Raw genomic sequence first — 23,107 nt, forward strand, 5'->3', positions numbered from 1 at the left:
CAACGCCCTTATTTCAAGCTTGTACACACAAATACAACAAGTGAACCCACTTTAACACTTGAAAACAAGTCTTAAATACACAAATAAGACCAAAATCCAATGTTGTGACCTAAGAACTACAACTAGTAGAGCTGATAGCTCTGATACCAATTGTATGTCCTAACAACGGATCAAACAACTAGTTCTTGAATCAATCTCTAACTAGAAGCTAGCGGAAATCACTTGTAGCCAACCGAGATCTCGGATCTTGTTTGTGCTTGATTATTTCCGAAAATAGAAAGAAAGAGGGAGTAGGAAGAGAGTTGGTTAGAGGATAAGATTAAGTTTTTGCAAAAGGTTGTTGAGTGCATGGGCATGTTGTCCTATATATAGTAAGAGCATGGCATGCCTCGTTCTATTATAAACGGCCCAATGGGCTCAATATCACATGGCCTCGGACCAAACATACATAAACGAAACGAAAATCTAACAAGATACATTGTGAATAGATCAAACAAATACAAAACACTAATATATAAAACGAGGCCTTACAAAATGAAAATAATATAATGTGCTGTACTGCTGGTCGTTCATGCATGTGCTTGTAATTCTTCTTTTTGTCAAATATACAAAACAGCCCTTGAATCAAAACAATGATATGACATCCTTTTTAACCACTAAGGATTACTATAGACAAGTTATTTAATTATAAACAAAGACCGGATGTTACAGTTAAGTTATAATTACATATAAATAAGGCCTAGAATTTATTTTTTAGTTTGTATTTTGTTTGTGTTCGTTATTATTAAAAAAAAGTCAAATAAGCAGTTGTAAATCCGGTTTGTGTTCTTGACTTGGTCGAATAAGTTCAACGCTATATATGCCATGTGTTCCCGGGAACGATCAACACACTTCTTATCTTATAACTTTAAGAGGCATAGGCCTATATGAGGCGTATATTAGGTGGTGTCAAAATAAAATCATTCACATTTATCTTCGGTGATTTATGATTCGTTACTATTGACAGAGACTGGTTGGAGATCAAAAACTGTAGATAAGTAAACGGTGACTTTCATGATTCATGACAGCGGTTAGTATTACCGATAAGTACTATTAAATTGGTTTAGGGTTGTTTCTTTCTTAATAATTGTGATTCGTTGTTACACGTATTAAATATTGTACATGACGTGTGACATTAACTTGATGTTGCCCCATGCACACTGAATTCTTTGTTACACGTATTAAATATTGTACATGACGTGTGAAATTAATTTGATGTTGTCCCCCACTGAATTCCACGGTCGAGATGATCAGTTGCATCGTGTTATTATAAGAATTGCTATTTTTAGTACAACATTGTAGATTTTAATGATGTTCAAAGCAAGTTCGAGACGTTTGTTTGTTATCATGCTGATCTTGTGTACGGTTATGTTCCTTCAAGTAATTCTTATTCAAGCGCTAGTCGGACAGCTTACTCCGAATGAAGGCAAGTGTTTTTATTTCACTCTCTGTTGAGCCACCCATATTTTACAGTTCTAAGCGACGTGCTTAATGTTTGCATAAAAAGATGCAATACTTAAACATCCATGCACGGGGCTGCAATTTCAGATTTCTACTAATCCTAGTTGATCATTTTTTTAACAATCTGCATGCAGTGAATGCCCTTAAGCAAATAGCTAAGGAACTGGGGAAAAAAGACTGGAATTTTAGCCTGAACCCATGTGATGGAAATATCAACTGGCGAACACCAATAAACGAAAACAAAAAGCAGTTTAGCAACGAAGTTAATTGTACTTGCACTAAATATGCTTGTCACGTTGTTACCATGTATGTTATTAACTATTTCATATTTGCATCTATTTAGACCCCATGTATTGGGGCGCTTCCAACATCCGAAAGCCCAAAAGTATAGGATTTTAAAAATAGAAACCGTCATTAATTTGGTAATACATGTTTTTTTAAAAGCAATTTTTTTCCACTAGAAAATCCTCAAATCTTGTACTTTTAAGGATTTGAACAAATCATATATCATCTTAAATTTGAAAAAAAAAAAAAAGAGGGGGGGGGGGGGGGGGGGGGTTGTGATGAGACATTATACCACTAGACTAATAGGTCATGGTAGTTTGTTCATTTTTGATCTATTTATAGAAACATGAAATTTGAGGTCAAATTACCTTGTGTTTTGTTTGACAGATCTTTGAAGGGGCAGGATCTTGCAGGCGTTCTCCCACCATCCCTTGCAAAGTTACCTTTCATAAATACTATGTAAGACAACGAAGCTGGTGCCATAGTTTAGAAAGAAATTTTATTTTGGGAAAATTCCCAAAACATCATATTAATGGAGAGATGTTTCATTTTTGTTCTATAACTAGAAGTTTCCAGAAATGTCCTATAAAAACACGTCTTTGATGACGTGTTAAGTCTCAACATGTCTTTCACGACCTGTTTGGCCACCAAACGCATCTTTCCCAACCTGTTAGCCTTCAACGTGCGTCTTTCACGACCTGCTAGCCTCCAACGCGTCTTTCACGATCTGTTGGTCTCTAACGCGTCTTTCACAACATGTTTGGACTATTAATTGTTTTTTTAATATTACAATATTATAATTAATTTTATCCATAATTGCCATTTTTATAACTTGTAATATATAAATTTATATATAATTTTGAATATGCCGTTGAGACGTGTTTATTTTTTCTATATGTTTTCATAAATTTTACTTGAAACCGAGTGTCAAATTGATATCGAAATATTCAACAAATGTTTAACAAAATTTGGCAGACTCATTTTAGGTCTAGTTTATGCTAACACGTAAATAATAATAAGCACGTCTTAACGTTATATTTGAACCTTTATAAAACTTTATACATTACAAGTTATTAAAAACCAAATATGAGTAAATTAAGTATAATAATGGAATATTAAAAAAAAACAATTAATAAGGCATGCATGTCGTGAAAGACGCGTTAGAGGCTAACATGTCGTGAAAGACGCGTGTTGAAAGACGCGTTGAGGCTTAACATGTCGTCAAAGACGTATTCGTAGGGGACAATTCTAAAAACTTTTATTTATGAGGACAAAAATCGAATCTATCATCATTAATGAAACATTTTAAGAATTTCCATCTTATTTTTGCCCCCTCAAACATTAGAATTCTAATTCTCTTTTTCTCAAACTCATCTTTAACCATGTGTTAGGAAATCTAACACGTCTTTGACGATGTGTTTGTAAATAGAGACGTGTTAAACTTCATAAAACATGATCAAAAATGATCTAGGCCTTCAAACACATGGTCAACGACTTGTTGACATACACACACATAGTCAAAAATGTGTTAGCGACTTATTTTTTCTAATATTATATTATTATAACTCATTTTACTTATATTTGGTATTTTTATATTTAAATTCTAATATGTAAAGTTTTATATTCAGATATTCGATAAGACATGTGCTTATTTTTATTTACATGTTGACATAAATTTTAATTAAAATCGTGCGAGGTTAAATTTTATTGAACATTTCGATATTAATTTGGCACGGCTCAGGTTTGAATAAGTTTATGTCGGTTCGTAGATAAAAATAAGCATGTATTATTGGTATATTCAAAATAATATAAAACTTTGTATATTAAAAATTATAAAAGAAAGACAAATAGAATTGTTATCCTTTAAACATGATGAATTTTTGGACCGGGTCCTTTGAAAATGTTAATTTCAAAGGTCCTTTATATGGTAAAGCGTTCGTTTTCGGTCATTATGCTACCGTCCATCCATTTTTTCCGTTAAATATTGGCATGTACAAGACATGTGAGGTCATAATGGTAATTAAACATTTACTTAATTTTTTAATTAAGAAAACCTATTATTAGGGTTTTTAAAAGAGAGTGATGGAGATCGGAGAGCCAATCGTTGAGTGGGTGAAGGAGTTGGGAGTTTGGGATGAAGATCGATGGATTGAAGATGATGAGTTTGTGGTGGGTGGGTCCCACTTTAATATAACATGCTTTTGAAAAAAATAAGTGTTAATCACTAAAAACAATACACTTTATCATATCAAAAATAGACAAAATGGTAAAAGACGACCTTTATGTTTGCACGGCTTTTCAATGGGCGTCCTTTGACAAAATTAATGACAGAAAACACCCTTTATATTCAAAAAACGTTGCATGGTTCGTTCTTTTCACCAAGAGAGTTAGTTTGTCTCATTAAATCCAGTCATGTGCATCTCATGTGAGGGCAATTTAGTCTTTTTACCCCCTCAGAGATTATTTGTGTAATTGACTTAAAATTTTAGGCATTATATAAATAAAAAAATTTCTCTTTTTAATCATCATCTTCTTCCCCAAATATTTATAACCAATCACCATCATCTCACAAACTCTAGATCTATTCAAATTTATTCCTAATTTAAAACCCAACGACTATCAATCACATTATTTCTCCTTCATTAAACTAAACCCTCTGCTTCTTTTTGCAAATATTCTGAAACCAAAATGGGTGCTTGCTATAGCAAGACTAGCAGTAGTACTACAAACCCGTCTCCGACCGAACTCAAATTCAAACCAAACCCAGAAAAACCCGAGAAGAAAAACACCCCTGTCCCTGTTGTCGCTACAGTTACCGAACAAGAAGCCCCCAAAAAAGAGGTGTTTATTGATTGTCAAGCATCGAAAGAGCCAGGAAACCGAGAGAAACCCGGATCATGTAACCCGCAAATAGAGATGGTGGAGATGGATTAGGGCTAAAGCTATGGTTTTTGATTTTGTAATTATGAAGATTGAAGAGTATTGTGGATTTAGGGTTTTTAATGTGTGGATTTATGGCTAAAGCAGCCAGCGGTGACTAGTAATGGTGGCTGTGGGTGGAGACGGCCGACGATGACTAGTAATGGTGGCTGTGGGTGGCGGATGACCGGATTTAATGGCCGACGATGACTAGTAATGGTGGCTACGTGTGGCGGATGACCGGATTTAATGGCCGACGGTACGCGTGCCTGGTAATGGTGGCTGTGTGTGTGTGTCTGAGAGAGAGAGAGAGTATTTACTTTTAAATATATTTTCATTTTTATTTCCAGTTTTTAAATAAATATTTAAAATTACAATACTACCCTCATGTTAACGAGAAAAGATAATTGGGTTAGGGCCAAAGGACATACCGTGATAGAGTTTCTAAGAATAAAGGATGTTTTTTGTCATTAAGTTTGCCAAAGGACAACCATTGAAAAAACATGCAAACATAAAGGACTAGTTTTGTCATTTTGTCTAAAAAATATAAGTGAACTTTGTATTTTCAAATTTGTATTTATGTTTAAAAGAAAACCCAATATAAGTAAAATTAGTTATAGTAATATAATATTAAAAAAAAACATATAAGAGGCAACACGTCTTTAACTATGTGTTTGGATGCCAACACGTCATTGACCATGTGTTTGGAGACTTAACTCATTTTTGACCATGTGTTACAAAGTCTACAACAATTTAAACGACGTGTTTAAATTCTAAAATTAAAGGGACAAAAATAGAATCTTTTTTCGAAGTGTTTCTATTTTAGGAATTCTCTTTCAAAAAAAACCATTACTTTTTTGCCACAATCATTATTTTTTTAGCTAGGAAACTGTTTCATTTAAGCTATCTGTAGTGGGCGGCAAATTTGGGGAGAGAAGGGCGAAAACATTGCCCCATGGGTGATAAAGTGGGCTTGATGACGTGACGATCTGGTATTTGAGGGTGGGGCAATTTGTAAACTACAACACTGCCCTCCGGGTTACATATAGCCCCTTATCACGTGTCAAAAATCCCCGTCATTTTCTATTCTCTTCACTACACATAGCCTTAATTAAAAGCTTTCACGTGATACACCATGAGATAAACATAGACTTGATTACGTGTGCCAAGATTATCTTGAATCTGTCATGCAAATCATGAAATCTAGCGGCAAATTAAATTCAAATCTGCGATACCAAAAAAATACATTTGTCAAACATTAGGGGACTCGGGATGGTGCGTGATGGGCATCCATCACGAACACCGCCGCCGGTGCCACGTGATGAGGGTTTTGCGTGATGGCCATCACGTGGTGGAGTTCGAGATATGTTACCGTTGGGGGGGGGGTATGACCGTTGAGGGGGTTGGTGAGTTGTGAGAAGATTGGTTGCCGGAGATATGTTATCGCCGGAGCCGGTGACGCAAATGACTTGATTGTTACCGCCGGTGCCGGTGAGAAAACTAGTTGCCGGAGTTTGTGGTTGGTGAGTTGTGAGAAGAGAATGGCTGGTTGTTGATAAAGTTGAAGTAGGAATATAAATGGAAAGTTCACCCACTCACATGTTCTCGTATGTTCTCTTGAAACAAATACATTATCAAAAATTATATAAAATAAACAAATATATACTATATAAAATAAAATATAAATAAATAAATAAACTCATCACACCACACCACCACCTCCACTAAATTCTATCACTAGTGATGGATTTGATTGGAGTGAGGTGTCATTATACCATTAGGTGTGGTGGATGATGGATTTGAAACCACCCCCCTCCCCCCTTAGTTAATTTGATAATATTTAAAAGGTAAGACTATTATTTGAATATATTAAAAGCTAGGTAAGTATATTATGTCAAATAATACATTCCTCAAAATGGTCAGTTTTGGTGACTTCCTTTCAAATTTTGTTCAAACTATTGCTTTCAAGTACCATGCATGCTGAATGCCTTGGGTTCATGATCACATCGGTTGATTCTTACAGTTCATTATCTTTCAATTACCTGAATGGCACCATACCAAAACAGTGGGCGTCAACTAAGCTTACAAAACTATAAGCGCTTCTTGTCTGTCCAGTTTTATTATAATAACAGAACTATCGTATTCTTAATGATTGATAATAACTGTAATCTAGAGCTGTCATGGGTAATCGTTTGTCAGGAAGCATTCCTACCTTTTTAGGCAATATAACCACGCTTACGCACCTGTAAGCTCGCTCTCTTTTTCTCTCTCTCTTTATATGTGTGTGTGCAAGTGTAGTGGGGCGATAAAATGTAAGGATTTGGGTGACACGGGGGCTACAACACCGCCCCCGAGGCTACAAAAGGGAAATAAGTGTGGGGTGGGTGGGTGGGGGGAGGCATGTATTTGTCGCCGTGATGTGTTTTAGAGTTAATATTATTATATTATATGTGTGTGTAATAATATATATATATATGATGTGATGGAGCTACAAAACCATTAGATCATTCATATTTAATCCCTCAAAATATGCGATAGGAGTTTTATAATACAGAGAGTGGTCTAGGGTGTTTTGAACGAATGAGAGAAAAATGCAATGATTTTTCTGTATAGTTTAAAAATTACTGTTCATGGCCTATAACTTTTTTAGTATATTTTGAAAGTAGTTGTGAATGTAGGAAATATAAATGGTAATAGTAAAGGTATAAAAATATTATTTAATTAAAAATGAGAGAAAAAATATAGTGATTTTTAATATAATTTTGAATTTAAAGATAAGGGAGGGTTGCGAATGCTCTTTGCTCTTTACACCCCTGAAATAAAAATTATCCATTTACTGACGTGACCCCACATGTCAAAAATCATCTTTAATTTATAGTCCTCTACTACACATAGCTTTAAGAACCAATATCACACAGCTAATTAAATGTGTAAGATTTGTGGCTGTTATTAAATTTGATTAAAAAATAAAGTAAATGAGTAATTATTTGTGATTGAGATTTAACCTGATTAAAAAATAAAATAGAAGAGAGAAATAAACTTTTAAAGTTGTGTAATGATTGTTGTAATTTAAGAGTTCGTACATCTATGTAAAAAGTCATTTAGGTGTGAAAAAATAGTAAATTTATTTTTCGTACTTACAATCTGCGTACATATAAGATATATGTAAAAAAAATTCAAAGAAAAAATTGTTTTGTTGAAATCTTTTAAATTCTTAAAAACTGAAGGTGGTTTTCGAATGAAATAAAATATATATATATATATATATATATATTCTTGAAAAGTTTATTACATTCTTTCAGGTATCTAGACAACAATATGTTCTCAAGTAAAGTTCCTGCTGAGCTTGGAAACCTAAAAAGTTTAGAACTTCTGTAAGGCCATCTTTGTACAATACGTTTACTACTGTTTTTCTTGCTTATGTATAGCATGTATATATATGTTAACTAATTCATGTTTATCAAAACAACTTATTCTCACATAGGGTCCTGACTGCTAATAATCTCACCGGTGAATTGCCAATGGAGCTTAATAATCTGACCAACTTGACAGAACTGTATGCACCCAACACCCTTTCTCTAAATGGTCAACTATTTTATGATCCATATTAACAAGATAAATACAAAATACATAGAGCCTTTCCAAGGAAACTACATCTTCTATTCATAAGGACAATATATACATGCTAAATACATAATAACACATGATATAATATACTAATAGACAGACGGTCGAAGCAGTCGGCAGTCAAATACAAAGGCTGAACTTGAACTGTAACATCCTGCTTTTGATAAGAATTAATAAAATAAATTTCGTTCATTTTATAAAGTGTTGTGTGTCGGTTTAAATAAATAAACTAATAGAAGGTGGGCTTGGACTTTAGAAGATGGAAAATAAGGAATGGAATGGGCCTTAGGTCCATGGGCTTAAGCAAGTATAAATACCCCTTAAACCCTAAACCTTTCCATTTTTATCCATTCTCTACACCATAGCCTACACTTGGAAAACACACACACCATCCTATAACCCGAACCAAGATCCGAAGTCGAAACCCAAGATTGTTGGTGCTAGATCGTTGTGACGAACCAAAACAACATCAAAGACCAGCTCGTGTTCGAATACCGACTCGTCTAAGGTACGTTTATATTTAGAAATCATTCATATAGGTTCGGTTTGATTAAGGAAATCATAGATCTGTGTTAGTTGGTTATAAACGAATCCAAAACAACAAATCTTATGGAAATTGGTTAACATTTGATGGGTTAATTGTAAACCTAAGTAAACCCGTAACCTATATGCCTAAATCGCACCCCTTAAACATCGATGTTATGCTGATTTGATGGTTGGGGTTTGTAGGCGCTGGTCAGACGATTCCGTTGATACCAAAATCGTGATATTTGGTTAAGAAACAAAGGTTTAATTGCAGATCTAAGATATGTTGACTATTTGCTGTTCTTGACGATTTTGACTTTGACCCTTGAGTCAAAGTCTGGATAAGAACTATTGGTGATTCGTTATGGGAGCTTAGCGAATCAGAGGGTGATTCGTTAGCTAGTTCGTTATGGGAGCTTAGCGAATCAGAGGGTGATTCGTTAGCTAGTTCGTTATGGGAGCTTAGCGAATCAGAGGGTGATTCGTTAACTAGTTCGTTATGAGAGCTTAGCGAATCAGAGGGTGATTCGTTAGCTAGTTCGTTATGGGAGCTTAGCGAATCAGAGGGTGATTCTTTACCCAATTCGTTAAGGGCAAAGTAACGAACTAGGAGTTTAGAATGGTCCCTGGACTTAGAAAATAATTATATAATTACATAACAGCCCTTGGAGTTTGGCAATTTATGAAAGATACCTTTAAAGGTAAATGAGTAACGATTAACTAACCAGGTAATGATTTAATGAAGTAAAACAGCTTAGACGTGTAAGACTAATTAAGTAGCAATGAGATGACTAGAGCGATACTTAATACTGTAATTATTATACAGTTAGTCGTGCACAGCTCAATAAGGGAATAACCGTAAATGGTGAACGCAACCGCATTGAGGTGAGTTTCTAGCCCCACTTCCTTGTTATGTGTTAGTGCACGGTTTGTGACTGGTGATTTGCAGTTAAAGTATTCAAGATTAAAGTATTCTATAGCTACGGAAAAGGGGGTGTCTGTTAGTGCACGAAATGGTTGTCCGTAGCATTCGAATAAGTTATACATAGTATAGATTGTTTATTTATTGTAAATGGAGCATGTGGCCTATAAATAGGTGGTTCCATGCTCATAATTAGTAATGTACATATTTAGAGAGAGATCTAGATCTAAATTATGCTCTCCACAAGTTATTTCCATCCACCATAATGTATTCATCCCATATTTATCAATAAAGTAATAATTTAACGTTTAGATCTTGTATATAATCATTGTATCGTATTAGCGTCTAGATCCGTAACGGGTTTCTACATTATGTTTTCGGGGCTGTGTGCATACTTGATGTGATAGTTAATACACTTACCTTAAGTGGTAAGTGTATGCCCTGTGTGAATTATGTATGATGATTTCTTGACGGTGCATGAACGATCTTCGGATATTGCATGGACCGTCAGGTGGTAGTTAATGATATGATTGATATATATGATGTATGAATGTTGTATGTATGAATATATATGATGTATAAATGATGTATGAGTGATTAAGTATGATATGTTGCTGGTACGTGAACGCTCTTCGGAGATTGCACGTATTGTCAATGAAAGTATGTAAAGGACAGGTATGTTATAGTAGTACGAAACAAAGGGACCAGACCCTAATAATATCTATGATTGTAGGGACCAGACCCTAATAATATATGTGATGCTAGGACCAGACCCCTTATAATATCTGTGATGTTGGGGACCAGACCCTTTATAATATCTGTGATGTTAGGGACCAGACCCTTATAATATCTGTGATGTTAGGGACCAGACCCTAATAATATCTGTAATGTTAGGGACCAGACCCTAATAATATCATTGATGTTAGGGACCTGACCCTTATAATATCTGTGATGTTAGGGACCAGACCCTTATAATATCTGTGATGTTAGGGACCAGACCCTTATAATATCTGTGAGGTTATAGGGCGAAAGACTCTTTAAAACGTATGATTATGTATGTAAAGAAAGTATGAAGGTAAGAATGAAAGTATATGCACTTATGTGTGTATGAAAGAAAGTTAAGAGGTTAAGTATGAAATGTAAGAAGGTATTGTATGATTATGTGATTAACTAGAACTCACTCAGCGTAGCTACTTTTAGTATGCACGCAGGTGAGTAGAATGAGGCAGGTAGCTTAAGGAGGACACATGGCAGAGTTGGACGAAGCTGGCATCTGAAGATTTTGCTATGATGTTTTATTTTAAAAGACTATGTTTTGTTTTTAAATGACTATGAATGCTCGATAAGACAAGAATTATGGTTATGGAATGTATGGTTTGAATATTTTTAATGTTCTGCGAATTTTTTAATTAACTCTGATATTTAGAATTGCGTTTATGAGTAAATCCAACACGAAAGTAGGGCTACCGGTAACGGGGCTTTACATGAACCAAGTGAAAAGCATGCAAGGTAATCCGCTTGTGAAAATGTCTGCGGGTGTGGGGGGGGGGGGCATTTAACACTCGAATATGATATCTTTCACGAATAAAATGAATATCTAGTCAGGGCCGGACCCATAATATTTTTTCATAGGGATCGGAAATTTTTTGGGTCGGTACTCAATTATAGATACATACATACATATATACATATACACGCGCGCGCGCACACACACACATAAGCTTAAGTTAATACGAGAAATTATCTTAATTAGTGCAAGAAATCAATATGGATCACTAGTTTATTATAGGTTTTAAATTTTTATAAAAATAAATGAAAAACTTTTAATGGTAACATTAAATATTCTCTCTTTAATTATTACAACTAAAAATCATTAAATTCTCTCTTCAATTAACATACTAATCAATTTATATATTTAAAAAAATATAAAGAATTAATCTTTTTTATATTTATTTATCTTTTCTTTTTATTTTTTATCTTACACAGCCACAATGCATTCTTACACAACAAAAACAATTTTTTCAACTCAATATAATGCGTCACTTTTTTAAATAGTCATCAATACATTGTTATTTCTTAGTTGACGTAACTATAAAAATTATTGTGATGAATAATACAAAAAATATATATCATACGCATGCACCCATTAAATATCAAAAATAAAATATATGAGTTACATAAATCATAAAACCTACATTAGTTTAAGCACAAAAGCACGTAAAACATACACAAAACATGCGATCTACATATTAAATTGAACATCAACAATTATATAAACAACACAAAAATGCATATATCCTACATGTGGACATTAAATTTTAGTAAAAAATTTATAACCTACACTTGTGTTTTTGCATAAAAAACATATAATGTACACATAAATATCTAATTTACATATGAATTCCAGCATCAACAACTATATATAAGCTACACAAAAATGTATATAATCTACACATGTGTATTTTAAAATAAAACATCCAATGTTTTTGTTAATTTAAAATACACATGTGTATTTTCATGTGTCTAGGGATATGAATAGTATTATTGTTAGTGTTGATGGGTAAGTTATTGTGTAGGGATAACATGATAATAGTTACTTATTTGTTTATTTAAATGTATTATGTTATTTTGAGTAGGAAATTTTATTTGTTAATGAGTAGTAATTAGCAATGTTTTGAAACCTGGACCGGACCGGCTAGTCTGACCGGCCGGACTAGGACCCGCTATCAACACCGGTCCGGTTCATGGTTGAAACCCGTTTTCTAAAAACCCGGCCGGTTCGTGCGGTTTGCGGTCGGGCCGGAACCGGTGAACCGTCGGGTGAACCGGTAAGATGTAATGAAACCTAAAATTTTAACCAGTTTGCAAAACTCCAATATATTCCGGCTGAAATTATGCCCGCTGTACATCCGGAGGCGGCATTGTGAATGAGAAAAAGGCATAGGGGTCTGAAGGAGATGGAGATGAAAATGGTGAGACGATTCAGTCACAAAACTTACACGATTCAATCGATTGAGCGGTGGCGACGGCAATGGTGTTGTGTATATTTAGGGTTTGATACAGAAGATATTATGGAGGGTAGAAATAAACGTCCCATGACTGACTTTATTAGGAATTTAGGTTATTTAGCTTCTTTTTATTAAGTTACATTTCCACGTTGAAAGTTATTAGTTTTAATAAACTTGACCCTAAACTTGTTCAAATGTGTAGTTTTTTTATTTATTTTCTTGTTTTTTAAGTTTTATTTTTTCTTTTACAAAAGAGTTGGTTATTATTATTAATATTATATATATAATTTATGATGTCATCCGGGTTAAGGTCTGACTTGTGACTCGGTCAAGCTTCCGGGTCAATGCCCGGTTCGCGTCTGAAAACATTGGTAACTAGTGTAGGAAGCTGTTGACTACTAACATAGGGATAAATATATGGTGTTGACTACCGAAATAATTTATTATTATTATTATTACTATTATTATTATTATTATTATCTTCTTTTTAGTGTAGGTTGTTAATTACTAACGTAGGGATAAATATTTCTTAATTTAATAAAAAATAAATTATTTATTTATTTAAATATGTTATGTAATTTTATGTAAAAACTTTTATTTGTTTTTGACAAGAAATAATAATTAATGTAGGTTGTTGACTACCAATGTATGAATAAACATAGGGTATTGACTACCAAAATAATTAACATGGGATGATCTGTTCACTAAAATATTAATCATCTTTGATTTCTATGATAATGTTTTGGCCTATCTTTTATTTGAAATGGCTAGATGTCGCTTTTCTATGATAATGATAATGTTTTGGTTGATATTTTATTTAAAGATTTGAATGTGGGATGAGGTTATACCAGATGACGAAATGACATGATAATAAAGAAGCTTGATATATTTAAGTTCATTAAAAACACAAAATGTAAAAAACATAAAAAAATAAAATAAAATAAAATAAAATAAAAGTTGATCAGGTATTATACGATTTATATTAAAATATTTGTAATATAAATCGTAAATCTAAAATTTTCAAATTTAAATAAAAAATTAATATACTAATAAGAAATTAGAAACTTTTAAATTTTTAATAGTCATCAAATATAAAATTTTTACATCTTTACTATTATACCAATGTATTTAATTAAAAGTATAAAAAAAGAAAAAATGTGAATGGTTGAAATGAAGCCACTAGTTTTATTTTAAATTTTAAATATTTAAAAATAAATAAAAAAGATGTAAATGCAACAATAAATGCATTCTATCTCTCTAATTAATACAACTAATATAGCCATAATGAATCTCTCTAAATAATATATCTAACCAATTTAACTATAATAATTAAAAAGATAAATACACTACTTTAGTTTTATTTTTTATTTGCACATTCTTCATTTTATTCAACATAAATACAATTTATTCATATAATACTATTCTTCATATTAAAAATTAATTTCCACTCAATTTATTAGCATGTTTTTTAACACTAAATATCAAAACATAATATATATATTTATTCAATTGGTATGCCTATAGAAATTATTGTCATAAAAAATAATAAAAAATATCATACAAATGTGTCCATTAAATGTAAACAATAAATATACAACCTACACAAAGTTATATAACCTACACTTGTTTTGAGCGATACAACAAGCATACAACTTACATATAGAATTCCACATCAACAATTATATAAACTACAAAAAGATACACATATCCTACACATGCGTAGGTTATATCTTTTTCGCATGTAGGTTATATGTTTTTTTATTCTTAGAACAAGTGTAAGTTATATGTTTTTGTGTAGGTTGTATATTTTTCATTGACATTTAATGCAAGCATGTGTAAGATAGTTTTTTATATTATTCATCACAATGTAACTATGTGTTGATGGATATTGATATGTTGAGTTTGAAGAAATTGGTTTTGAATAAAAAGAAATTAATGTATGAATAAATTGTATTTTGTAAGATAAAATTTTCGTGTGTAGGTTATATGTTTTTCGTGTGTAGGTTAAATGTTTTCGTGTGCGTGTGTATTTTATTAATGATGAATTTTGTGTGTAGGTTAAATATTTTTCGTGTGTAGGTTATATGTTGTCTTATTCTTAGAACAAGTGTAGATTATACGTTTTTGTGTAGGTTGTATGTTTTTTGTTGATATCTAATGCAAATACATGTAAAATAGTTTTTTGGTATTATTCATCATAATGTAAGTATGTGTTGATAGATATTAATTATTGAGTTGGAAGAAATTAGTTTTGGATAGAAATAAATTTTAATATATGAATAAATTATACTTGTGTAGGATAAAAATTTAAGAAACAAAAAGTAAGTTATAAAAATAAATGAGTGTTAATATTTTCTAATTATAATAATTTAATTAGTTATATTAATTAAATAGATAAATATTATGGTTTATTAGTTATATTAATTGAAGAAAGAGAATAATTAATATTTTCTTTATTTAGCTTTAAGCATTTAAAATCTAAAACAATACTAGTGTTCCATATTTATTTCTCACATTTCTTGCAATAATATCATTTATCTCTTGAATCATCCCCTATATATATATAAATATATATATACCAGTTTGATCATCCCGTGTTACGGGAGTTTATTTAAAGTTTTGTTTTTAATCGTTTTGCTATTTTATGATGATTATTTTATTTTTTTAACGTAGTTTTGTTTTAATTTAATACATATATATTAGTTTGTTATTATATTTTTTAGCGTTTGGGTTTTATTAGTTGAGATGTTTAGGCTTTTTAGATTTTTAAAGAACAAACATAAACGCACACGAGCATGTTGATTTTTTTAAATGTATAAACATGAACACAAATATTTGTCTAATGAAAAAATAGGCGTTGATGTAGTTGACGATGGTGAGTAGTATTGGAAGTTATCCAACGGTGGAGATGATAGACCAGCAACGAAGAACATGTAAAGCATATAAATTAAATTAGGGTTTGATAATGAAAGTGTTTATCAATGAGATCTTGTAACCCATTTGAGGGCTATTAGAGTTTGGTAAGACACATAATCCGTGAAAGTTATTCTTTGATAATTAAGGGGTTATTTCACAAATAAATGAGATGTTATAACCCGCTTAAGGGTTATCCGGGTTTGGTGAGACCCATGACCCGTGAAAATTATTGTTTGCTTATGAAATAGTTTTACAAATCAATGAGATGTTATAACCCATTTAAAGACTATCCGGGTTTGGTGAGACCCATACCCGCGAATTCGGGTCAAATGCATGAGAAGCCTCCATTTATAAATCAAGCAATCTGGTGGCTCTAGAGAATGGGGGGAACAACCTGAGAGTGACACCTAGGATTTTATGGTAGGTAATTATATAGATAGTTATATATATGTAGGGGAGGGTTATTTTGAGAATCATGGTGAGTTTTAAGAACTTTAAGAACTCAATTTTGAACCACACATTTAATTAAATGATTTGAAATATGTGGCTGAGATTAAATTGAATTAAAAAATGAAGCAGGAGAGAGAATAAATATTTTTGATAATTACACAAGTTTAAACGTTAGTTACACATGTGTAAAAAGTCGATTCGGTGTGTAAAAAAATATCGTAATTTTTTGTACATCACTTACACTTACGTATTACACATGTGTAAAAAAATTCGAAAAAAAAAATTGTTACGTTGAGTTCTTTCAAGTTCTTAACACTCAAAGTGGTTCTCAAAAGAAATCAATCTTATGTGTATAGATATATATATATATATATATATATATATATATATATATATATATATATATAATTTAGAACACATTAATACATCAATTGTTATTGATAATTATTATTTTTGATTGTGTCATTAATGGAAGCTTCCTTCCCAAATCCCTTAATATAGTCAATAATGCACAATCTCTTTACTAAATCAATTAGTTTGTATCCAAGAGATGATGCTCACTTGGTCATGACCCATGTCAAATGACTGTGAAAAAATGAAATTATATGGTCTTTATATATTTAAAAGCTTCATTTTACTGTTATAGTATATTTCGATATGGTGACACCTATAAAAAACCAAATCTCGTAATTCAACGTAAGGAGCGGCCTTTCTAGCAACTACTTACTTTTTATTAGTATACTTCTCACTTTTGTGCAGCGGCCTTGCTAGCAACTACTTCAGTGGGAAAATCCCAAACCTCACAAGTTGCACACGGCTAAAGATATTGTAAGTCTTGAGCTCTCTGTATATGATTACTTTGCCTTACTTTGTCCATACAACAGTGGGGAGTTTTTTTTGGCACCGAAACTTAACGAGAACAATAATATAATCAGAGATATCCAAGGTAGTGGGATGGAAGGACCAATACCAACAAGCATTTCCCTTTTGAAAAATTTGGAAAAGCTGTAAGTTGCACAAACCATTTTCATTTCTTCCTATTCATGCTCCATGTGTACTAATCTAAATTACTCATGTAATCTGTTCTCAGATCAATCTCTGATTTAGATGGAAAAGCTTCGCTATTTCCAAATCTAAGTAGCATGACAAGCATGGAAAAGTTTTAAGTAATTGTGGGATATTGTAATGGTCCTCTAATTTTCATACCGGTTATTTTATCTTCAAGAATTTTGTGGATTCACAGGGTGTTGAGAAGCTGTAATCTAAAGGGGGCTATTCCTGGTTATATATATACCTCAACTGTCAAAGTTGAGATATATGTAATACTTTCTTTCTTTGATCAGAACATCCTTTAGACCACATCCATTGGAAGTATCATCTGTAGAAGTGTTAGTTTATAGTTCAAAAATATATAATCTTTTTATCTATATCGATATACTTAGGCAGAGATCTAAGTTTCAACCGTTTGAGTGGAGATATTCCAGATCTAAGTGGACCAACTCTGGAAAAAATGTGAGAAAGATAAGCCATTTGTTCTTTACAATGTATAAAATAAAAAAAAGGTGACGATTATGAATTATAACACAAGTGTATATTGAATGAACTAGGTATCTGACCGGTAACTTCCTCAACGGCAGTGTTCCTAGCTGGCTCACAAAGGAAGTTAATGATATACGGTATGGTTTATCAAGCTTTATTTTATTACTTATTAACTAAGACAGCAGCATCCTCTTGGTAGACCTTAATTTGTTTTGAAACTAATTTTGTTATGAGATATTAGTTCATAATTCATTAGATTAATTGTGCTGTTAATGCAGTGAAGTTGATCTTTCGTACAACGACTTCATTAAAACAACTGTTCCTCAAGATTGTCATGAATCATTGTAAGTTTTTAGCCTTAAGATGATCTTTACTTTTTTAAAAAACTACTTGAACTAAAAACCTAGCCGGTCTTCTTAATTTACTAGGAACTTATTCAGAAGCTACACTAGCAGTAATTACTCGTAAGCTTATACTTTTTTTGAATGAATAACTTCTTATTTAACAAGATAGGCATCAATTTTTACATGTTTGATTTCATGCAGAGACCTTGGGAAGTGCCTGAACCACTATCCTTGCTTAAAGGGTGAGCCACATGCTTTCATGTGATGCTTCATTTTCTTTTCAAAAGCATGAAAAAGCAAAACTAAATATATGACTAAAAAAAACTGACCCCTCTTTTGTTTGTATTTTTTTCGTTTAGATTACTATTCAATCCATATTAATTGTGGTGGGCCAGTAAACATTACCATAGGAGATAAGGTTTATGAAGCAGATCAAGATCCAATTGGAGCTGCAAGATTTGTTCCTTCAAATAATCAATGGGGAATTAGTAACACAGGAAGTTTATGGAACACTAAGGATGTTGCAAGTGAATATGTTGCAACTAATGTATCAATACTCACCATGAACAACTCAGAACTCTACACAACAGCTCGCCACTCACCATTATCTGTCACTTACTATGGTCGTTGCTTAGCAAATGGAAATTACACGGTGACTCTACATTTTGCGGAGATAGTTTTCAGAGATAATCGATCTTACCAAGCTCTTGGAAGACGTGCTTTTGATGTTTATGTCCAGGTTTTATAAAGACTTCATATTACTGAACTTTCTGTTTTTTGAAGGGATAGTTGAATATAAAGGTCAACAACTTTTGTGTAAATTTGATTTTGGAGTTAAAAGATATCAATCCATGTTCTTTTTCGTTTGAAAACCGTTAAATTAATTTGAAGAGTACCTCAAAATCTAAACTAATAAAACTTGGATCGTTTTCCCTAGAGTAAAAACATTGGTTACGTACTTCAACTTGAAATTATGGGTGAACTCTTCTTTTCTAGCATACTTGTGTTGATTGAATTTTCCTTTTACATTTTGCAGGGGGTAAATCGCATAAAAAATTTTGATATTAAGAATGAAGCAAGGGGGGTGGACAAGGCAGTAATAAAAACATTTAAAAGTGTGCGTGTAACCAACAAAACATTAGAAATTCGGTTCCAGTATACTGGCAGAGGTACAACCGCAGTGCCAGAGAGAGGATTGTATGGGCCTCTGATATCTGCTATTTCAATGAACTCAGGTACATAAGCTTATTAATATATATTATTTAGTTTCCCTTTAGAGCATTCATAACAGCTCCCATTATTTTTATTGTGAGAGAAATCTCTAAACTTTTTTAGAGGATTGTAATGGTTGTGAGTGAAGGAGAGATAAAATTTTAAAAAGATAAGTAAATTTGGAGGAACACTGTTTGACATCTATTTGTTTTTTTAATATATTTGAAAGTGGTTGTAAGTGAAATGAGAGAAAAAATAATGACAAAGATGTAAAAAATATTATTTAATTGTATATGAGAAAGAAAATGTATGGTTTTCAAGTGTAATTATAGAGATAAAGATAGAGAAGCTGCCGATTAATCATACCATACATACATACATACATACATACATACATACACACACACATATACACGCACATACACACACACACGCACACACACACTCATACACCCACGCAAACACATACGCACACGCACACGCACACGCACACGCATACGCATCCACATACACACATACATATTTCAATCTATCGGATGTACTGATCTAGTGATAAATCTGTTAAACATAGGCTTACTAATAATTATAGAGTTTAAACCTCTAGAGTCGCCTCCAGAGTCCAAGCCTTCAACTCATAGCAAAAAAAGAATATTGCTAGTCATTGGAGCGATGGCTGCAGCATTGTTCCTAATACTCACAGTTGTTGGTATTGCATGGAAGAAGGGCTATATATGGAGTCAAATATCAAGGGAAAGAGGTAGTTGATTGCTATGACTCAATATAAGAAGTTAGTATTCAAAATGATAAAAAACACTTATTTACTTAGTAACATATATATTGGTTTCTTGAAGAGCTAAGAGGCTTGGACCTAAAGACTGGTGTATTTACATATAAACAAATCAAGACTGCCACAGATAACTTTGCTAAATCAAACAAACTTGGAGAGGGCGGTTTTGGGTCCGTCTACAAGGTATTGTAAATAAATAAGTTTCTTCTTTGCAATTAATTTGTTCCATTGTAGAACCTAAAAGATGGAAAGTAAAGAATAAACAAACTAAGTGAAGTTGAATTATATGTAATTTGTTAATTGCAGGGTGAACTATTAGATGGAACTCTAATTGCTGTGAAGAAACTTTCTTCAAAATCAAAGCAAGGAAACCGTGAATTTGTGAATGAAATAGGGATGATAGCCGGAATACAACACCCTAATGTTGTAAGACTACATGGTTGTTGCGCTGAACACAGCCACCTATTACTTGTTTATGAGTACATGGAGAATAATTCTTTAGCGCATACTCTTTTTGGTACTTACTCATCTTCTATACTACTTAATTCATGAGAATTTTGTAGTTCTAAAGGTAACTAAGATTTATTTTTTTTTCCCCATTAAATCTTAGATCACGATAAGGCTAACATGGAAATTGATTGGACTACAAGACAAAGAATTTGTGTTGGTATTGCAAGAGGCTTGTCATTCCTACATGAAGAGACAGCACTAAAAATGGTTCACAGGGATATCAAGGCTTCAAACATACTCTTGGATACTGACCTTACTCCAAAGATCTCAGATTTTGGTTTGGCTAAGCTTCATGACAAAGAAAACACTCACATTAGCACTAGAGTGGCTGGAACTTTGTGAGTTGTTTGTTGTTAGTTATATTATCTTAGACTAATAACTTTCTTTAGTAAAGGTTTTTATTTCTTATAGAGGATACATGGCACCAGAATATGCATTATGGGGCTACTTAACCTACAAAGCCGAAGTCTATAGTTTTGGTGTTCTTGCATTGGAAATCGTTGCTGGAAAGAACAATCTGAAATATCAACCAAATGAAGATTATGTTTCTCTTCTTGATTTGGTAAAACTTCTTACTGAAACAACATTATGATCGTTTCTACCCAAATCATTGACAATATCGTTTTATCAATGTATGTTTCGATTTCTAAGGCTGTTGTTCTCAAAGAAAGGGGGAGTTTGACAGATCTGGTGGATCCAAGATTAGGGTCTAATTACAACAAAGTAGAGGCGGTGAGAATGATGAAAGTTGCTTTATTGTGCACTAATCAATCCCCGGCTCTTAGGCCTACCATGTCAGAAGTAGTGAATATGCTCAAGGGTCGTACAAAAATAAAGGAATCAGATATGAATTTAGCTACATCTGACGAAGATTTTATGTTGCAAGCGGTCAGAAGGAAGCTTGAAGATGTGCAGCCTCCACAGGACACTGATATTCAACAATCATCTTCTAGCATATATGACCTTGATCCCAACGATCAAACTTTCTGTAGGATCTTGAAGGTATAGTCGAGTAAGCACATTAACTAGTGTTTTTATGTTGCTAGTATAATTTTCATGTTACTTATATTTGATATTTAAGTAGAATCAAACGTTTAAGAAGTCAATGATGCTTATGTTTCTCATGAGGATTTTATGTTAACGCTACTACAGTACACTCTATAAGAAGCATAATATATTTACGTAATTTGTGCACCGTCTCTACTTCATATGCAATTGCAAAAAACTGCTTTAATTTTTATATTTGTTCACTATTTTTTTATTTTTATTTTATTATTAGTATTACTTTTTTTCTATGGATGTTTCACTTGCGACTCACAGACAGTTGTAGCATTAGTGGCGGAAACCAAATATTAGCAAAATTTACCGCTGAATAAAATTAGTTGCAAAAACCAGCGACTGAAACAATGTTGGTCTCAAAATTTGTAATAACATTAAGTATATATTTTCTATGTTTAACCTTTAAAGTGTTAGAGAAAGATGGTGCTTAATGTTCAATTACCAAATAAAGATCTCCTCAGTGTCACCAACTTCTTTTACAGTATTTCCGCAACAAATTGTCTTTGCGTTCAAGAATCGCTGGTTTCATCCTGCCTCAACTTGTGCAACATATTCATCCAGAGCTATACTAAAGAAATAGTTGACTTCAGTTGATTCCCAATTGTGTTTAGTAGCCGGTTAATTTGTGATTTTGATTAGCTACTTGATTAATAAAACTATACTAGTCATGTTAATAATAAAAAGCATAGTCTCAAATAACGAGAGATTTGTAGAAAGCGGGTTTGATTACGCCTATTCGCGATCGTCAATGAAAGGTGACGACATAGGGATTCATATGTAAACATAATATATATTTCGAGACACTCAAATGACCCGTTCTCACAATGAGAATGAACATAACCTTATTCCGGTCTAGTCCGATGTGAAACAAACTTATAATCATGAGATCGACTTAATCATCGTATTATAGATAAACCAAATCCATTACCATTTTGAATGGAACAAATCTACTATTTCTTTGATTCAAGTTACTAAGAGAGATCTTAATTTAATTAAGTATTGGAGTAAAGTGTCATTTTCGTTCTTGTGGTTTGGTAAATAATGAGAATTTTGTTCAAAAAGTTTATTTTTTTTATATGGATCATCCACGTTTCCCAATTGTTGTCAATTACATCCAAATCACTAACCACGTTTCCCAATTGAGGGGTATACGTGTCTTTTCAATCTTTCTTTATTATAATACTTATTTAATTGAACTGCGGTTTTCGTCCTTCTGGTTTTCCAAATCTGCAGTTTCAGTCTAATAGTTTCAAGTTTGCAATTTTCATCCTGTAGTTTCATTTCACTTGCAATTAAATCCGAATTTATTAACTTCGTTAAGTCTGGTTGTTAACCCATCTGTGTGCCCCTCACGTGACGACTGGTTTCGTCATTTTACTCCCCGGATAAATATCAGTCATAATTCGCAAGCCTCCTCACGTGAGGGGCTGAGGTGTATTTGGGGAAAAGGAAAAAGAAGGAACAAAACTGCCCATCACGTGAAGGGCACACTGATAGATTTAAC

The 23,107-nt window shown here is 32.6% G+C and overlaps 1 pseudogene across 1 annotated transcript; it reads left to right on the plus strand.

Annotated features, from left to right (window-relative positions):
• The first annotated feature begins 1,345 nt into the window (after positions 1 to 1,345).
• On the plus strand, positions 1,346 to 21,640 carry LOC143629988 (putative LRR receptor-like serine/threonine-protein kinase At1g07650; annotated as a pseudogene). The gene is made up of 24 exons (XR_013153064.1): positions 1,346 to 1,465; positions 1,635 to 1,806; positions 2,173 to 2,244; positions 6,728 to 6,813; positions 6,880 to 6,949; positions 8,007 to 8,078; positions 8,189 to 8,260; positions 16,912 to 16,980; positions 17,088 to 17,159; positions 17,243 to 17,311; positions 17,396 to 17,471; positions 17,599 to 17,664; positions 17,760 to 17,828; positions 17,970 to 18,035; positions 18,120 to 18,155; positions 18,237 to 18,277; positions 18,395 to 18,774; positions 19,072 to 19,270; positions 19,837 to 20,004; positions 20,099 to 20,217; positions 20,341 to 20,551; positions 20,645 to 20,882; positions 20,956 to 21,106; positions 21,196 to 21,640. The product of XR_013153064.1 is annotated as a putative LRR receptor-like serine/threonine-protein kinase At1g07650 (transcript).
• Positions 21,641 to 23,107: the final 1,467 nt, after the last annotated feature.

The sequence above is a fragment of the Bidens hawaiensis genome, unplaced genomic scaffold (assembly GCF_021521415.1).
Source record: "Bidens hawaiensis isolate Kalapana, Puna unplaced genomic scaffold, B.hawaiensis_p1.1 tig00005498_1, whole genome shotgun sequence".
NCBI classification, from domain to species: Eukaryota; Viridiplantae; Streptophyta; class Magnoliopsida; order Asterales; family Asteraceae; genus Bidens; species Bidens hawaiensis.